General features: G+C 44.4%; 1 pseudogene; it reads right to left on the reverse strand.

Annotated features, from left to right (window-relative positions):
* Positions 1 to 1,417: 1,417 nt before the first annotated feature.
* The window catches only part of LOC101778224, a 17,879-nt pseudogene continuing 5,240 nt past the window's right edge, over positions 1,418 to 14,056 (reverse strand).

The raw sequence follows: 14,056 nt of genomic DNA on the forward strand, positions 1-14,056 counted from the left end.
CCAAGATTGAAAGGAGCGCTGCTATGGGGACTCAGAAGGAACCGGCGGGGTGAGTGGGAGTCTCAGGGGTCGGGACCGGGAACCAGAGGGGAGCGCTTAAGCTCAGGGGAGGGCTGGGACAGAGGGATTTGGGGACTCGGATTAAGGGTAACTTGAAGGATTAACCGGGGTCGTTACATGGCGTCGGTGCGGTATTTTCTAGTCGTTACAATCAGGATCAAAGGGGGCTTTAGTCCTAGTTGGTATTTGCAACCAGGATTAAAGCCCTCCCTCGCCCACCGACGGTGGCATTCGGTGGCACATTTTTGACCCGGGACTAAAGGCACTTTATCCCGGGCCCAATATTAGCCGACACAAAAGGGGTTGGATGAAAGGTCAGTTTTGTTCTAGTGTAAGCCTGGTTGATAGATGATACCGCCCCTGAACTATAGAACCCTTTGCTAAATGAAGAACCATGCTATAGGCTGATGCAATAAAATTCATATCTTCAATATATTTCTGGGGTAAAATCAGAGCACATCTTCTAACCCAATTGTTGAGACAAGGAGAGTTCCATGTACTCCCATGTATAATGCCGATCTTAAGAAGCTACAATCAATCCTTAGCAAATAGACCCTTGCATATATTCGGTGGATTGGGGGGGGGGGTTTGGGGGGGGGGAGGGTTGGGGGCGGGGGTGTGGGGCTAACAGCTGGAACAATGGGGCTGTTCGAGCTCTGAGCTCGAACATGTGAAATATTTTTGCAGAACCTCCTTTAGAACTATTTTAAACAATGTTTGATACTTAACATATGGATTACATTTGTGAAAGATTGCAGCAGTTACAATACATTCAAATTTCGTATTCATGATTTGCATGTATCCTCCAGTACCAAGCCCTAATAAGCTGCAATGGATCCTCAAGAAATTTGAACAAAAAAGATCTTCAGTTCAGTTGTCTCCAAAACCTTTGCTGCCTCCTTCAAAACATAAGCTTTTAAATTATCCTTCTACTACTTTGGATCAATATGTTTTCAGGGATCCGAGGATTAGAAATTTGATATATGAATATAAAATCTTATCCTTAAGGGGAAAAAGTGTGAGTACAAAAAATCGCACCATCATTGAATTGTGCTCTGCCCCTGTATTGCCAACAACCTTCAACGCATGCGAGGACCACCATCCTCTCTCCTCATCCCGCCCGTCCCTTCCCCTCCCTTTCTCCCTTCTCCCAGCCTCCGGCCCACTGCATTTGACCCAGATTTCCCCGCCGCCCCTCCTGGCTTCGGTGGCACCATCATCTCTCTGTAGCCGCTGTCCAGAACCATGACCACCGCTAAACACAACCATCATGATCCCTACTACCAACTCTTTGCTGCTGGACTCCAGCACTATCGTGTCAGTTGGCACCACCACAACCGTGTAATCCTACCACTCCTCACCACCACCACGGTTCAACATCCTCCCCGAACCATGCAATACAATCCTGCAGCCATAATATTGTGCCTAACCTGAAACCCTGAAACCCTAACCCTTAACCCAACTCAAAACCCTAACCTGAAATGGAGGTAGTCGGATTTGGATTCATCACCAGAGAAGAAGAGGAGGTACTAGAGCTGGAGGTGTCTTGATTTCATTTTTCCGTATCTCAATTCTTTTACTTCTCTATTTTTTTCCTTTCGGTCTTCCAGCATCCCCTCGTGTTGCTCACATGCTAGAAATCGGGAGGTCTCTTGCATTAAGCTAAAATCGGGATCCCTCTCAAATTAGATTTTCTGTTCTGTCAATAATGCTACTTTAACTTCTTTTGTAGTGTAAGATTTGTTAGTTATGTTAAAAAGTGACTTTTGATTTTCAAACAATGTAACCTATGATGACTTATAGCTATGCTTGAAATATACTGGTAATAAGATATTGGTGTGATTAAGAAAACTATCCCTTTTAGTTCACTAATTATCTACTCTGTCCCATAATATAGCTAGCTTTTGCGTTCAAATTTTATCTCACAATAAAACTATTTCTTAGTTCTTGGGTGGATTGCAATTTGTGTTTAGTCCAAAATACCCTAGCAATCACTACGACTTTGTTTTGGTTTTGAATTCACATGCATGCATGCCAACAAATCTAGAAGAAATGCTGACAATTATACCCAGCACTGGAAGAAATTCCAAAATGACTGGGGTACATGTCTTTCATCATGTTACCCAACGTAATGATGGACAAATCTTCCACTTTTTTTCTATTTGCAACAATTTTAACAACATTTTTTTGCATAAGGACATTATCTCAGGTATGGATTTGTTGATTTCGTGGTTTTCAAAACATATTGACATTGTTTTTTATGCATCGTGTCCCTTGTATTATTCCGACCACATTTTCTAACCAAATTGTTTAGATGAAACCAGATGCTCTTCAATTCCGCTTCCTCCAAAACCATTCGCTCTGTCCTTCAAAATATATGCTCTGAAATTACCTTTTTGACTTTGAAGTTGTGTACTTGAGGACAAGTACTTTATGGAAGAGACCCATTATCTTGATATCTGTGGGACTACAAGACCCCAAAATCTATTCCGGCACATACCACAATCGATGCGCATTACTAGAACAAACAACTCATCATCGTGTTTCAGCTAGTAAGTGCTAACACTAGTAGAGAATTGGGCTTTAGTCCCGGTTGGTAGGGTGCAAAGATCCCGAAAATGCATCCAGGATAAACCAACCGGGACAAAAGGGGGGGTCTTTTATCCCGGATCACTCAACCGGGACAAAAGACCCCCTTTTATCCCGGTTGGTAATACCAACCGGGATAAATGGGGTCACCCACGGCCGGCGCTGCAAAAAAAAAAAATATGCGCGTGCTCCCAGGAGGCCCCCACACGCTCACAAGTCACGCGATTTTTCACGCGAAATATGCGCGTGCGCGGTTCGTGAGATTCGAACCCACAACCTCCAGCCTCGCGCGTAGCTTCCTTGCCATCCCACCTACACACCACATCTAACTATGTAGGGATACTATCCTTTTGTATTAACTCGTGGGGACCCTTTTATCCCGGTTGGAAACACCAATCGGGATAAAAGACCCCCTTTTATCCCGGTTGGTGTTTCCAACCAGGATAAAAGGGTTCGAGGATTTAATCCCCTTCCAGCCACGTTCCAGTCACCTCGTTGGGGGACCCTTTTATCCCGGTTTGAAACACCAACCGGGATAAATGACCCCCTTTTATCCTGGTTGGTATTACAAACCGGGTTAAAAGGCTCTTGACCCTTTTATCTCGGTTGGTGTTACCAACCGGGATAAAAGACTCTTTTATCCCGGTTGGTGTTTCAAACCGGGATAAAATGCCTCTCAGAGTCTTTTTTTCCCACTAGCCTTTGCAACCGGGATAAAAGGTCCCAGTTGGTGAGCCCCCCACCAGTGACCGAGTTTTAGTCCCGGTTGGTGAACCTTTTGTCCCGGACCAACTTTAAACCGGGACAAAAGGGAGCGTATGGAAAGCCAATTTTCTACTAGTGTAAAGTCTTCATCTTTTGGGCTGGCCAATAAGCTCTCCAGCTAGACCTCGTCGCTGACCGTAGCGTGCTCATCATCGTTACGGTGCCATGTCCAGACGGCTCTCCTTTCATCCACGATCCTCAGCCTCCCGTGCCCGAAGCTTTCGTGACGACACACACAGACAGGTGAGCCAATAACTCATGGTCACTGACGAGCCTTCACAATAGAAGCATTATATTATACTGTTAGTGTTCACAATAATAAACACGCTCAGAGGAGTTATCCTTGAGCACCAAGCGCATTGAGTACTTCAGTATTCATACTTGTGAGCTCTGCTGTTGCCTGCGTCGCCAATCGTGATGTACAACGGGCCTTAGCTGTTGGCCTCCTTGTCATAAATCCTCGTCTATGTAATGCACAGAAACCACATCATCAAAATTGACGAATTATGACATGGCTCGAGTTAATCTGAACTCTGAACCATGGCCACCCCTCCTGGCTTTGGCGGCACCATCATCTCTGTAGCCGCTGTCCAGAACCATGGCCACCGCTAAACACAACCATCATGACCCCTACAACCTACTCTCTACAACTGGACTCCAGCACTATCGTGGCGGTTGGCACCACCACCACCACCATGTCATCCCACTCTCCACCACCACCATGGTTCAGCATCCTCCCTGAACCATGCAATACGATCCTGCAGCAACAATACCATTTCTAATTTGAAACCCTAAACCCAACTGAAAACCCTAACCTGAAATGGAGGTAGTCGGATTTGGATTCATCAGTGGAGAAGAAGAGGAGGTACTAGAGCTGTAGGTGTCTTGATTTCATACTTCTGTATCTCGATTTTTTTACTTCTCTATTTTTCCTTTCGGTCTTCCAATATCCCCTCCTCTTGCTCACATGCTAGAAATTCGGAGGACTCTTGCATTAATTACTAAGATCAAGATCCTTATCAATTTAGATTCTATGTTCTGTCAATTTAGAGAAAACAAAATTTGACTGGAACCTATTATTATTTATAATTTATGATATCAATACACACATGATGAACACATAAAGCTATTATTATTATTATATATCAAAGATGTCCCAAAAATAACATTTAAATTATCAACCACCAGATGCGGGAATGTTAGGTTATTATAATAGACGGAGGAACAGGGAACGCTAGAATAACAAAATCCAATTCTGTTATTATTCCATATAGATGAAGGGAATGTTAGGTTATTATAATAGACGGAGGAACAGGAACGCTAGAATAACAAAATCCAATTCTGTTATTATTCCATATAGATGAAGTAAACTGCGATATGTTAAACCAACAAAACCTACCTTTGTGGCTCTGCTACTATGTCAATCACCGATCCATGAGGTTGTGCCATAGCAATCTTAAGAGACACAAAAGTAGCATGTAGCAACAAATGAATGCAGAAAGTATCCATGCTTCAATCAATTACTTTGATTGATATGGTTATTGGACTCAAAATTACAAGGGTTTAATATAATTGGAAGGGACTCAGACGTGATTTCTGATCTAATTGTTCTGGATGACCGGATGGATCATCATCCAATCAATCAATCTAATTGGTTGGACAATGGGCTCGTAATTGAAAGTTTTTCGACGTAATAGGAAGAGACTCAACGTGATTGGTGATTTGATTGTTCTGGATTGACCGTGATCAATCGCCAATCAATCAATTTGTTTGGTGGGACAATGGGCACGTAATTGGATGTGTCTCGACATAATAGGTGATTGTTTCATATTAACTATGATTGATCATCAATCAATAAATTTTATTGGTGGGAATTATGGGCTTGTAATTGGAATGGTTTCGATGTAATTGGAAGGGACTTAGCGTGATTAGTGATTTGCATTGATTATTCCCGACTGAGCGTGATTGATCGTTTGGCTTGAATTGGAAGGTCGTGACCGGAATGGATTGATCATAATTTACCATGCCGATGCACTAGCTGGGGCCGACGGGTAATAAAATACGTGTTGGTAAAAATTCAAAAATATTAGACATGGTAGAGCGGCAATATGCAACGGATGCTAGGAATATTCGATCTCCCGCTCCCCTTCGTCGTCTATTTTACCCTATTTTGCCCTGAGGTGGGTCCTTTGTGAGGGGTACGTGGGTATAACTCTAGGTGGGAATTGACCTCAATTTCATCGCTCTTTATAGTATAGATAAAGCTGCTTTGAACTTCTTTTCTTGTGTAAGATGTGTTAGTTATGTTAAAAATGACTTGATTTTCAAACAATGTAACCTATGATGACTTATAGTTATCCTTGGAATATGCTGGTAATAAAATACGGATGTGATTAAAAAACTATCCCAATTAGTTTATTAATTATCTACTCTGTCACATAATATAGCTAGCTTTGCCATTCAAATTTTTTACAACAATACAACTATTTCTGAGTTCTTGAGTTGATTGCAATTTGTGTTTAGTCCAAAATACCCCAGCAATCACTACGACTTTGTTTAGGTTTTTTCTTCACATGCATGCATGCCAAGAAAACTAGAAGCAACGCTGACAATTATACCCAGCACTGGAAGAAACTATCCCAAAATGACTGGGGTACATGTCTTTCATCATGTTACCCAACGTAATGATGGACAGATCTTCCACTTTTTTGTTTCTATTTGCAACCATTTGAACATCTTTCGCATAAGAAACACACTATTTCAGGTATGCATTTGTTGATTGCTTGGTTTTCAAATCATATCAACATTATTTTTATGCATCCTGTCCCTTGCATTCCGACCACGTTTCCTGACCAAATTGTTGAGATGAAACCAGATGCTCTTCAATTCCGTCTCCTCCAAAACCTTTCGCTCTGTCCTTAAAACTATATGCTCTGAAATTTCCTTTTTGACTTTGAAGTTGTGTACTTAAGGACAAGTACATTATGTGGTAGACCCATTATCTTGATCTGTGGGACTACAAGGCCCTCCAAAATCTATTCCCACACATACCACAATCGATGCGCATTACTAGAACAAACAACTCATTATCGTCTTTCAGCTCGTCATTGCTAAAGACCTCATCGTTTTGGGCTGGCCAGTAAACTCTCCAGCCAGACCTCGTCGCAGACCGTAGCGTGGTTATCATGGTTACGGTGCCACGTCCATACGGCTCTCCTCTCAACAATCCTCAGCCTCCCGTGCCCGAAGCTTTCCTCCCGACACACGGAGAGGTGCGCCAACTCATGGTCACTGACAAACCTTCAGAAGAGAAGCATTATACAGTTAGTGTTCATAAACAGGCCGAGAGTACGTAGTTATCCTTGATCACAAAGTGCGCGCGTTGAGTACTTCAGGATTCATACTTCACTGGTAGAGAATTGACCTTTAATCCCGGTTGGTAGGGTGCATATCTCTCGGATATCCATCCGGGATAAACCAACCGGGACAAAAGGGGGGGGTCTTTAGTCCCGGGTATTTTAACCGGGAGTAAAGGACCCCCGGGACTAAAGGGCCTGCCACGCCAGGCGCGGGACAGGCCCTTTAGTCCCGGTTGGTGACACCAACCGGAACTAAAGGGGGTCCCTTTAGTCCCGGTTGGACCCCTTTAGTCCCGGCTCAATTCCAACCGGGACTAAATTGCGCTTGCATGGCACTGGTGACGCCTGAATTTTTCATGCATGCATCACGTATACGCGGCCCTTTTAATTTGTTAACCTTGTAGTTGAGATTTTTTTAGAACGAAATCAACTAGTATTTAAACGAATGGGATTTGTAATTATACAACTACTATATATATACACAATCCTTATACACAATTCATATACACAATTCAACTAGCTTAATTAGTACAAATCGATCATATATACAAATAAATCAAAGTATCTTCCTACGATCTTCCCGTCGTGGTGTTGCTGATCGGAGTGTCTAATTGTCGTCCGTCGTAATAAAATTCTCCTCTTGGATCTACCACCTCGTCCATTATGAATCCAATGAGACCTTCACATATTGCCTCTACTCTTTCTTCCTTCAAGAGTCCTTGTTGAATATTTAACATCTATAATTTGGAAATTTGTGAATGTTACATGAACAAATACATATAAGGAGCTAGAAAATAATTAACTAGTAATATATTTATTTTACGTACTTTAAAGTTGTGCGGCGTCATCTTCGGTCCCTTGGGTCCCAAAAAACTGTGCATGTGCTCACAGATGTAGTAGCCACATAGATTATTCCCGGGTTCCTGTCTTAAGCACTTCAGTGCGGAAAAAAATAAGTTATGAACTATTCGTGTTATACAATGTAATAAATGTGCAGACTTCATACGTACCGGGAAGTCTGTGTTCCATGTAAGATTTTCTTTGAATGGACCTTTGTGTGTCCTTATGAATTGTTTCCATGCGCTGCGGATTAGAATAATGAATGACATAGTATAACAGGGATAAAATTTAGGAAATAAATTTTTGCATAGAGATAAAGGTCCAGAATTATTACAAGCCTAGCATGTCTTGCAATTCTTGGTAGTCCACCGGATCTTTCCGTAACGAATCAAAGACAGTGACGTGGCTTCTTTCAGGCTCAATTATAATAAGGATCCAGTGGAAGCTGCGTGCGTAAAATGTTCATGCATATTAGAGCTAACTAACATGTAGAGATAAGGAAAAAGACATCGAAAGTAGACGGTATACACACACTTACTTGAAGTTGTATGGAAGTAGTATGAAATCCTTGAATGTTTGTTTGTGTAGGAAATTGTATATTTCGGCAAAGGTTTTTTCCGGCGCTAATTGTATCTGTCGTTGGTTAACTACAGATGGATCCATGAAGCCTATATGTAGGTACGCCTCTCGGCGGCATGTCTGAATTAGCATCCTACATGAAATGGAAGATGAAGTTAGTACGGTGACGCACGCCAAAATTTACATGTAGAGATAATAAACGGACACTTACAGAATCCAAGCGCTGATCAGAGAGACGTCCAGGGCATCATGATGGTACACTTCGTATATATCCTTGAAGTCTAGCCACAGCACTTTCTCCCCTTCACCGTAAAAATCTATCGGTTTTACCTTCATGCCGATCATCTCCCTCGAGTTGGCGGATGCCGTCATGTACCATTGATGGAATTCGTACATCTTTGTTGACAGCTTCCGTACCATTGCCGGCTTCACTAGAGGCTTGCCTAGCTCATAAGGCCATCTCGGCTCAGGGGGCGGTGCAGTTGGCGTCTCGACTTGCCCTATGCATTCATCAAGTCCCAGACCTGTTTCTTCCATGAACTTCAATATATTTTCTTGTTGATCCAAGGGCATTGCTTTTACCCGTTGAGCATCTTTCTTTGATAAATGGCTGAGTCGGGGACTGAACTGCTGGAGGATGATTTTCCTTTTCTTTATCCTTTTCATCAGCCTTTACTAGAGCCCGTTCATAGTTTGACAAGAGTGGTATCCTTTTCTTGGCTCCTTCCTCCATCCTGATAAAAAAGTTTAAATCTCGCCGACTTACTGGCGGTGGCTCCATCTCCCTTGCCTTTTTTAATTCGGCTTGTTTCTTGAACCACTCACTGGCCTCTCGTTGGATTTCTGCCCACTGTTCCGCATGACACATTGCCTCAAAGCGTTCCTTGCGAGCCACTTCAGGGTTGACCTTTGTTTTCTTCTTTCGAGGCTGTCTTTGCTTGGGAGGCGGTGCTCGTGACTTCTTGAGTGGTGCTGCAGGTTCCTTCGAGGGGGCCGCTCTTGGTGCCGGCGACGGTGATCGGGGAGGGGTGTTGTTATTGTCGTCGTCGCTCCCAGCACCAGGATGTGGTGGAGATGGAGACCTTGATATAGATGGAAGCGACGGTCCTGGAGCAGGAGATGCCGGTCTCGAGGTATGAGGAGAAGGTCGCTGCTCGGGATCTACGGGGAGCGGTCTTGAGGTCTGAGGAGATGGCTCCGTGCGGGAAATAATGATGTAGCGTTTCTTCCATAGAATGATCCCATGAAGCGCATCTGCCAATGTCTTTTCCCCGTCGCCTCCCGGGAAGTCGAGCTCTAGACCTTCATACTGGGCATCTACTATTTGCTCGACGCAGACGCTGGCATAGCCTGTTGGAATGTCCATGCCATGACTGCTCTGCCCTGCCAGCGTTGGTAACGCACTCCCGTACGCTACCTGTACATATAGCAGAAGTAAACAAGTTGAACTCCGATCTCGAGGCTTGGATCAATTGACAAGATTGCATAAATATTATGTATAAGTATACCTTAATAGTGAGGTTGCCGACCGGTGCATGCAGCTCACATGAGGTCCGTTGCGTGATGGCATCCACGGGGAACCGTTGCTCCTCCACGGGTAACCTGGGCGTCTGCGCATCGGGGACCCCTGTAGAAGCACAACTGCTCCCGAGGCGTTGAGAAGGGCTGGCGGTGTGAGGATTCGGCATTGCTCCAGATTGCGCCAACTCCGCAACTGCGTCGGCCACCCGCCAATTGATTTCATCCATCATTCGTTGTTCTAGCATCTGCCGCCAGCTCTCCTCCATCTGTTCCTTTCTTCGCTTCCGGCTTCTGTAAGAGGCGCTGTCGCCTCGGAAAGCGAACTTCCACGGAACCACCCCGAACCCCCGGCAACGTCCTGGGTGCTCTGGATTACCGAGGGCCAATGTGAGCTCATCATTTTCTCGGTCCACCCTCAACCTCCCAGCCTTGGAATCTTCAATGTTCTTCATGAGATGTTCGGCCTTCTCACGTATTCTATCATTGAAAATCAGCGTCCCATCCTCTTGGCTTAGGGAGCCTCCATGAGCGTAGTACCAGTTCTTTGATCGTTCGGGCCATTCAATAGTTGCAGGTATGATTCCCCGTTCGATCAGATCTTGTTCCATCTTTCTCCACTTGGGAATTGCTGAGCCATACCCACCTCGCCCCAAATGATGGTGGTAGCCCTTCTGACTAGCATTTGCAACGTTGGTCGTGATCTTTTTCACACCTTCTTCACTCCTCCTGTATTCAACAAATGCATCCCAGTGGTCCCTCAACTTGGGCCACGCGTTGAAGTCTGGAGTTTTGCCCTTCTTGATGTAGTGGGTGTCCAGCATCTTCTTGAATGTCTGGAATTGAGTAGCCATCTTCTTAAGTGTCCACGCTTTGACATCCTTCTCGCTATAATCTTCGGGGAATGTGAAATGCCTCTTCACGTCTTCCCACAGCATATTCTTTTCTGTCTCTGGAAGGGCGTACGGATTATCGCTTCTGCCCTTCCATTCTCTGATGCTGATAGGCACGTTGTCCCGGACGATTGCCCCGATTTGACTAACGTACTTCTTTGCGACTTTCTCGGGAACAACCGGCCTGCCCTCATCTGTAACTTCGGTGATGACAAGCCTCCCTTCCATCACCTTTGTACGACCTCGGGTCTTCTGCCCTTGTGTCGATCCGGAGGGCTAACAGTTTAAGATTCGTTAATTAGTACGTACTAGTAGCGGTGGCGTGAAACAATACAAGAATGGTTGTATATACCTCGCCGGAACCTTCCGCCACGGCAAGTTGTTGCTGCGGCTGTTGCTCTTCATTCCCATCGGCAGACATGTTGAGGAACATGTCCGCCTGGGTGCCCTCTTCATCCGTGTATGATAGTGGAACGTTGTCGCCACTACCATCACCAGCGATTATCTGCTCCATGATATACCTTGCGGTCTCATCGTCTGCCATTTCAACTATTGCTGGAAACATACATGGAATCATACATGACAGTCATAGAAATCGTCTTAATACAAATTTGTATATAATGCAGTCCGGAATCATACATGTATATAATGAAATCATAAAATAACATGAATCGTACAAAGTCCGGAATCTTTATACAAATTTCTATGAATTTCTACAAATTTCTATGAATTTCTACAAATTTCTATGAATTTCTACAAACTTCTTTTGTTTCATATTTATTATTCCCTTTATATTCGAGGAGCACCCAGACGGGACCTTCATACTATTCAAGCATTCAAACATGCTATCCTTCTCCTCCTTGCTGAGAGTGTAACTGGCAGGACGTAAGTAGTGCTGTCCATTATCTCTCTTTTCCGGATGTAGGTCATCTCGTTGCCCCATGGCTTTCAGGTCCTGTCGTGCTTCCAATGTATCTTTTGAGGTTCCATAAACACCCATGAAGCCTAGCACGTTCACGCAAAGATTCTTCGTCAGGTGCATCACGTCTATTGCGTTGCGAACCTCTAGGATTTCCCAATAAGGTAGCTCCCAAAATATTGACTTTTTCTTCCACATGGGTGCATGTCCGTTATCATCGTTCGGAACAGGTTGGCTACCAAGTCCCTTTCCAAAGACTACATATACATCCTTCATCATCTCGAACACACGCTTTCCATTACGGTGTGCAGGTTTTTTACGATGGTCTGGCGTCCCTTTGAAATGCATCCCGCTCTTTCTCAGCTGGTGGTGAGCAGGGAGAAATCGACGATGACCCATATAGACGACCTTCTTACAGTGCTTCAAGTACATGCTATCTGTGTCATCTAAACAGTGGGTGCATGCCCGATATCCCTTATTTGTCTGTCCTGAAAGGTTACTCAATGCAGGCCAATCGTTGATGGTTACGAACAACAGTGCTCGTAGATTAAAGATCTCTTGTCTATCCTCATCCCACACACGTACACCTTCTTCCTTCCAGAGCTGTAAAAGGTCATCAACCAACGGCCTTAGGTACACGTCAATGTCGTTGCCGGGTTGTTTTGGGCCTTGGATAAGCGCCGGCATCATAATGAACTTCCGCTTCATGCACAGCCAAGGAGGAAGGTTGAACATACAAAGGGTCACAGGCCAAGTACTATGACCACTACTCAACTCACCGAATGGATTGAATCCATCAGTGCTTAAACCAAACCTTATGTTTCTTGCTTCACTTTCAAAGTCTGGGAATGTTCTATCAATTGATCTCCACTGTGCCCCATCTGCGGGGTGTCTCAGCATCTCATCTTCCTTACGGTCTTCTTTGTGCCATCACATCAACTTAGCATTCGCCTTGTTCCTGAACAAGCGCTTCAAGCGTGGTATTATAGGGAAATACCACATCACCTTCGCGGGAACTCTCTTCTTGGGAGACTGCCCCTCGACATCACCAGGATCATCTCGCCTGATCTTATACCGCAGGGCTTCGCAGACGGGACAAGCATCCAATTTCTTGTATTCATCACCACGATAGAGGATACAGTCATTAGGGCATGCGTGTATCTTCTGAACATCCAATCCGAGATGGCAAATAATCTGTTTAGCTTCATATGTTGTGGACGGTAATTCATTATTCTCGGGGAGAATCTTCTTGACAATGTTCAACATCCCCTGAAATGCCTTATCGGACACACCATTTTTTGCCTTCCATTGCACAAATTCTAGTGTCGTACCTAGTTTTTTATGGCCCTGCTGGCAACCTGGGTACAACAATTTTTGGTGATCATCTATCATGCGCTGCAACTTTGCTGCTTCCTTCTCAGTTTCGCAATCTCTGTATGCATCTCGTATCACCTGACCAAGGTCATCAGTAGGGTCATTTTCTGCAAACTCATCTTCATCAGCCTCGCCCATTGTAGTACCTGCAAAAGCTTGGCCTGCAACCCAGTCCGGAATGGTGTCATCTTCCTCCTCCTCCTCGCCATCTTCCATTACAACCCCTAGTTCACCGTGCTCGGTCCAAACCAAATAGTTAGGCATGAAACCGTATTTAAACAAGTGGCTGTGAATAGTCCCCCAGGAATCCTTTGAATACTCCTTCCTGTTATTGCATTGGAAGCATGGACAACATACGAACCCATTCTCTGGCTTGTTCGCTTTTGCCACTTCGAGAAAATAATGCAAGCCATCAATAAACACCTTGCTCCGCCTGTCTGCATTATACATCCAATGCCGGTCCATCTGCATCGTATTACGCACGAAAATGGATTACACTTGACAATGGATTACGCGTGAAAATCGATTAAAGATCCAAACAACATGGTACAATACAACAACATGAAGATCCAAATACACATATTTAAATTAAAGTCCCAAACACTGCATAAGTTGTTCAACTTGAAGACCGTGATCATCTCGCGAGGATGTCCTCAACTGGGCGGCACCGCACTTCGTCATTAAAGAGGTTAGATGCTACGGAAAAGGGGACACGGTCACGATGTCCGTATCCACTCTTTCTCGTAGAATCGAACCTCCTTCTTGACATACGTTGCTGCTCGGCGGAGAACATCCTCGGCGAGATGAACACGGTATGCAAGTTCAACAAGTAGCAGAAGTCATCTATGTACAAAAATTCTTTCCTTACCACTACAGAAGTTGTTGAACTTGAAGACCGTGTTCATTTCGCGAGGATGTCCTCAGCTAGGCAGCACCGCACTTCATCATAAAAGAGGTTAGATGCTACGGAAAAGGGGACACGGTCACGATGTCCGTATCCACTCTTTCTCGTAGAATCGAACCTCCTTCTTGACATACGTTGCTACTCGGCGGAGAACATCGTCGCAGAAATGAACACGGTATGCAAGTTTAACAAGTATATGGATTTAAAAAACCATATTGAATTTGATAAGATAAACCGTCTAGACAAGGTAGCATCA

This window comes from Setaria italica, chromosome VIII, assembly GCF_000263155.2.
Source record: "Setaria italica strain Yugu1 chromosome VIII, Setaria_italica_v2.0, whole genome shotgun sequence".
In the NCBI taxonomy this organism is placed as follows: domain Eukaryota; kingdom Viridiplantae; phylum Streptophyta; class Magnoliopsida; order Poales; family Poaceae; genus Setaria; species Setaria italica.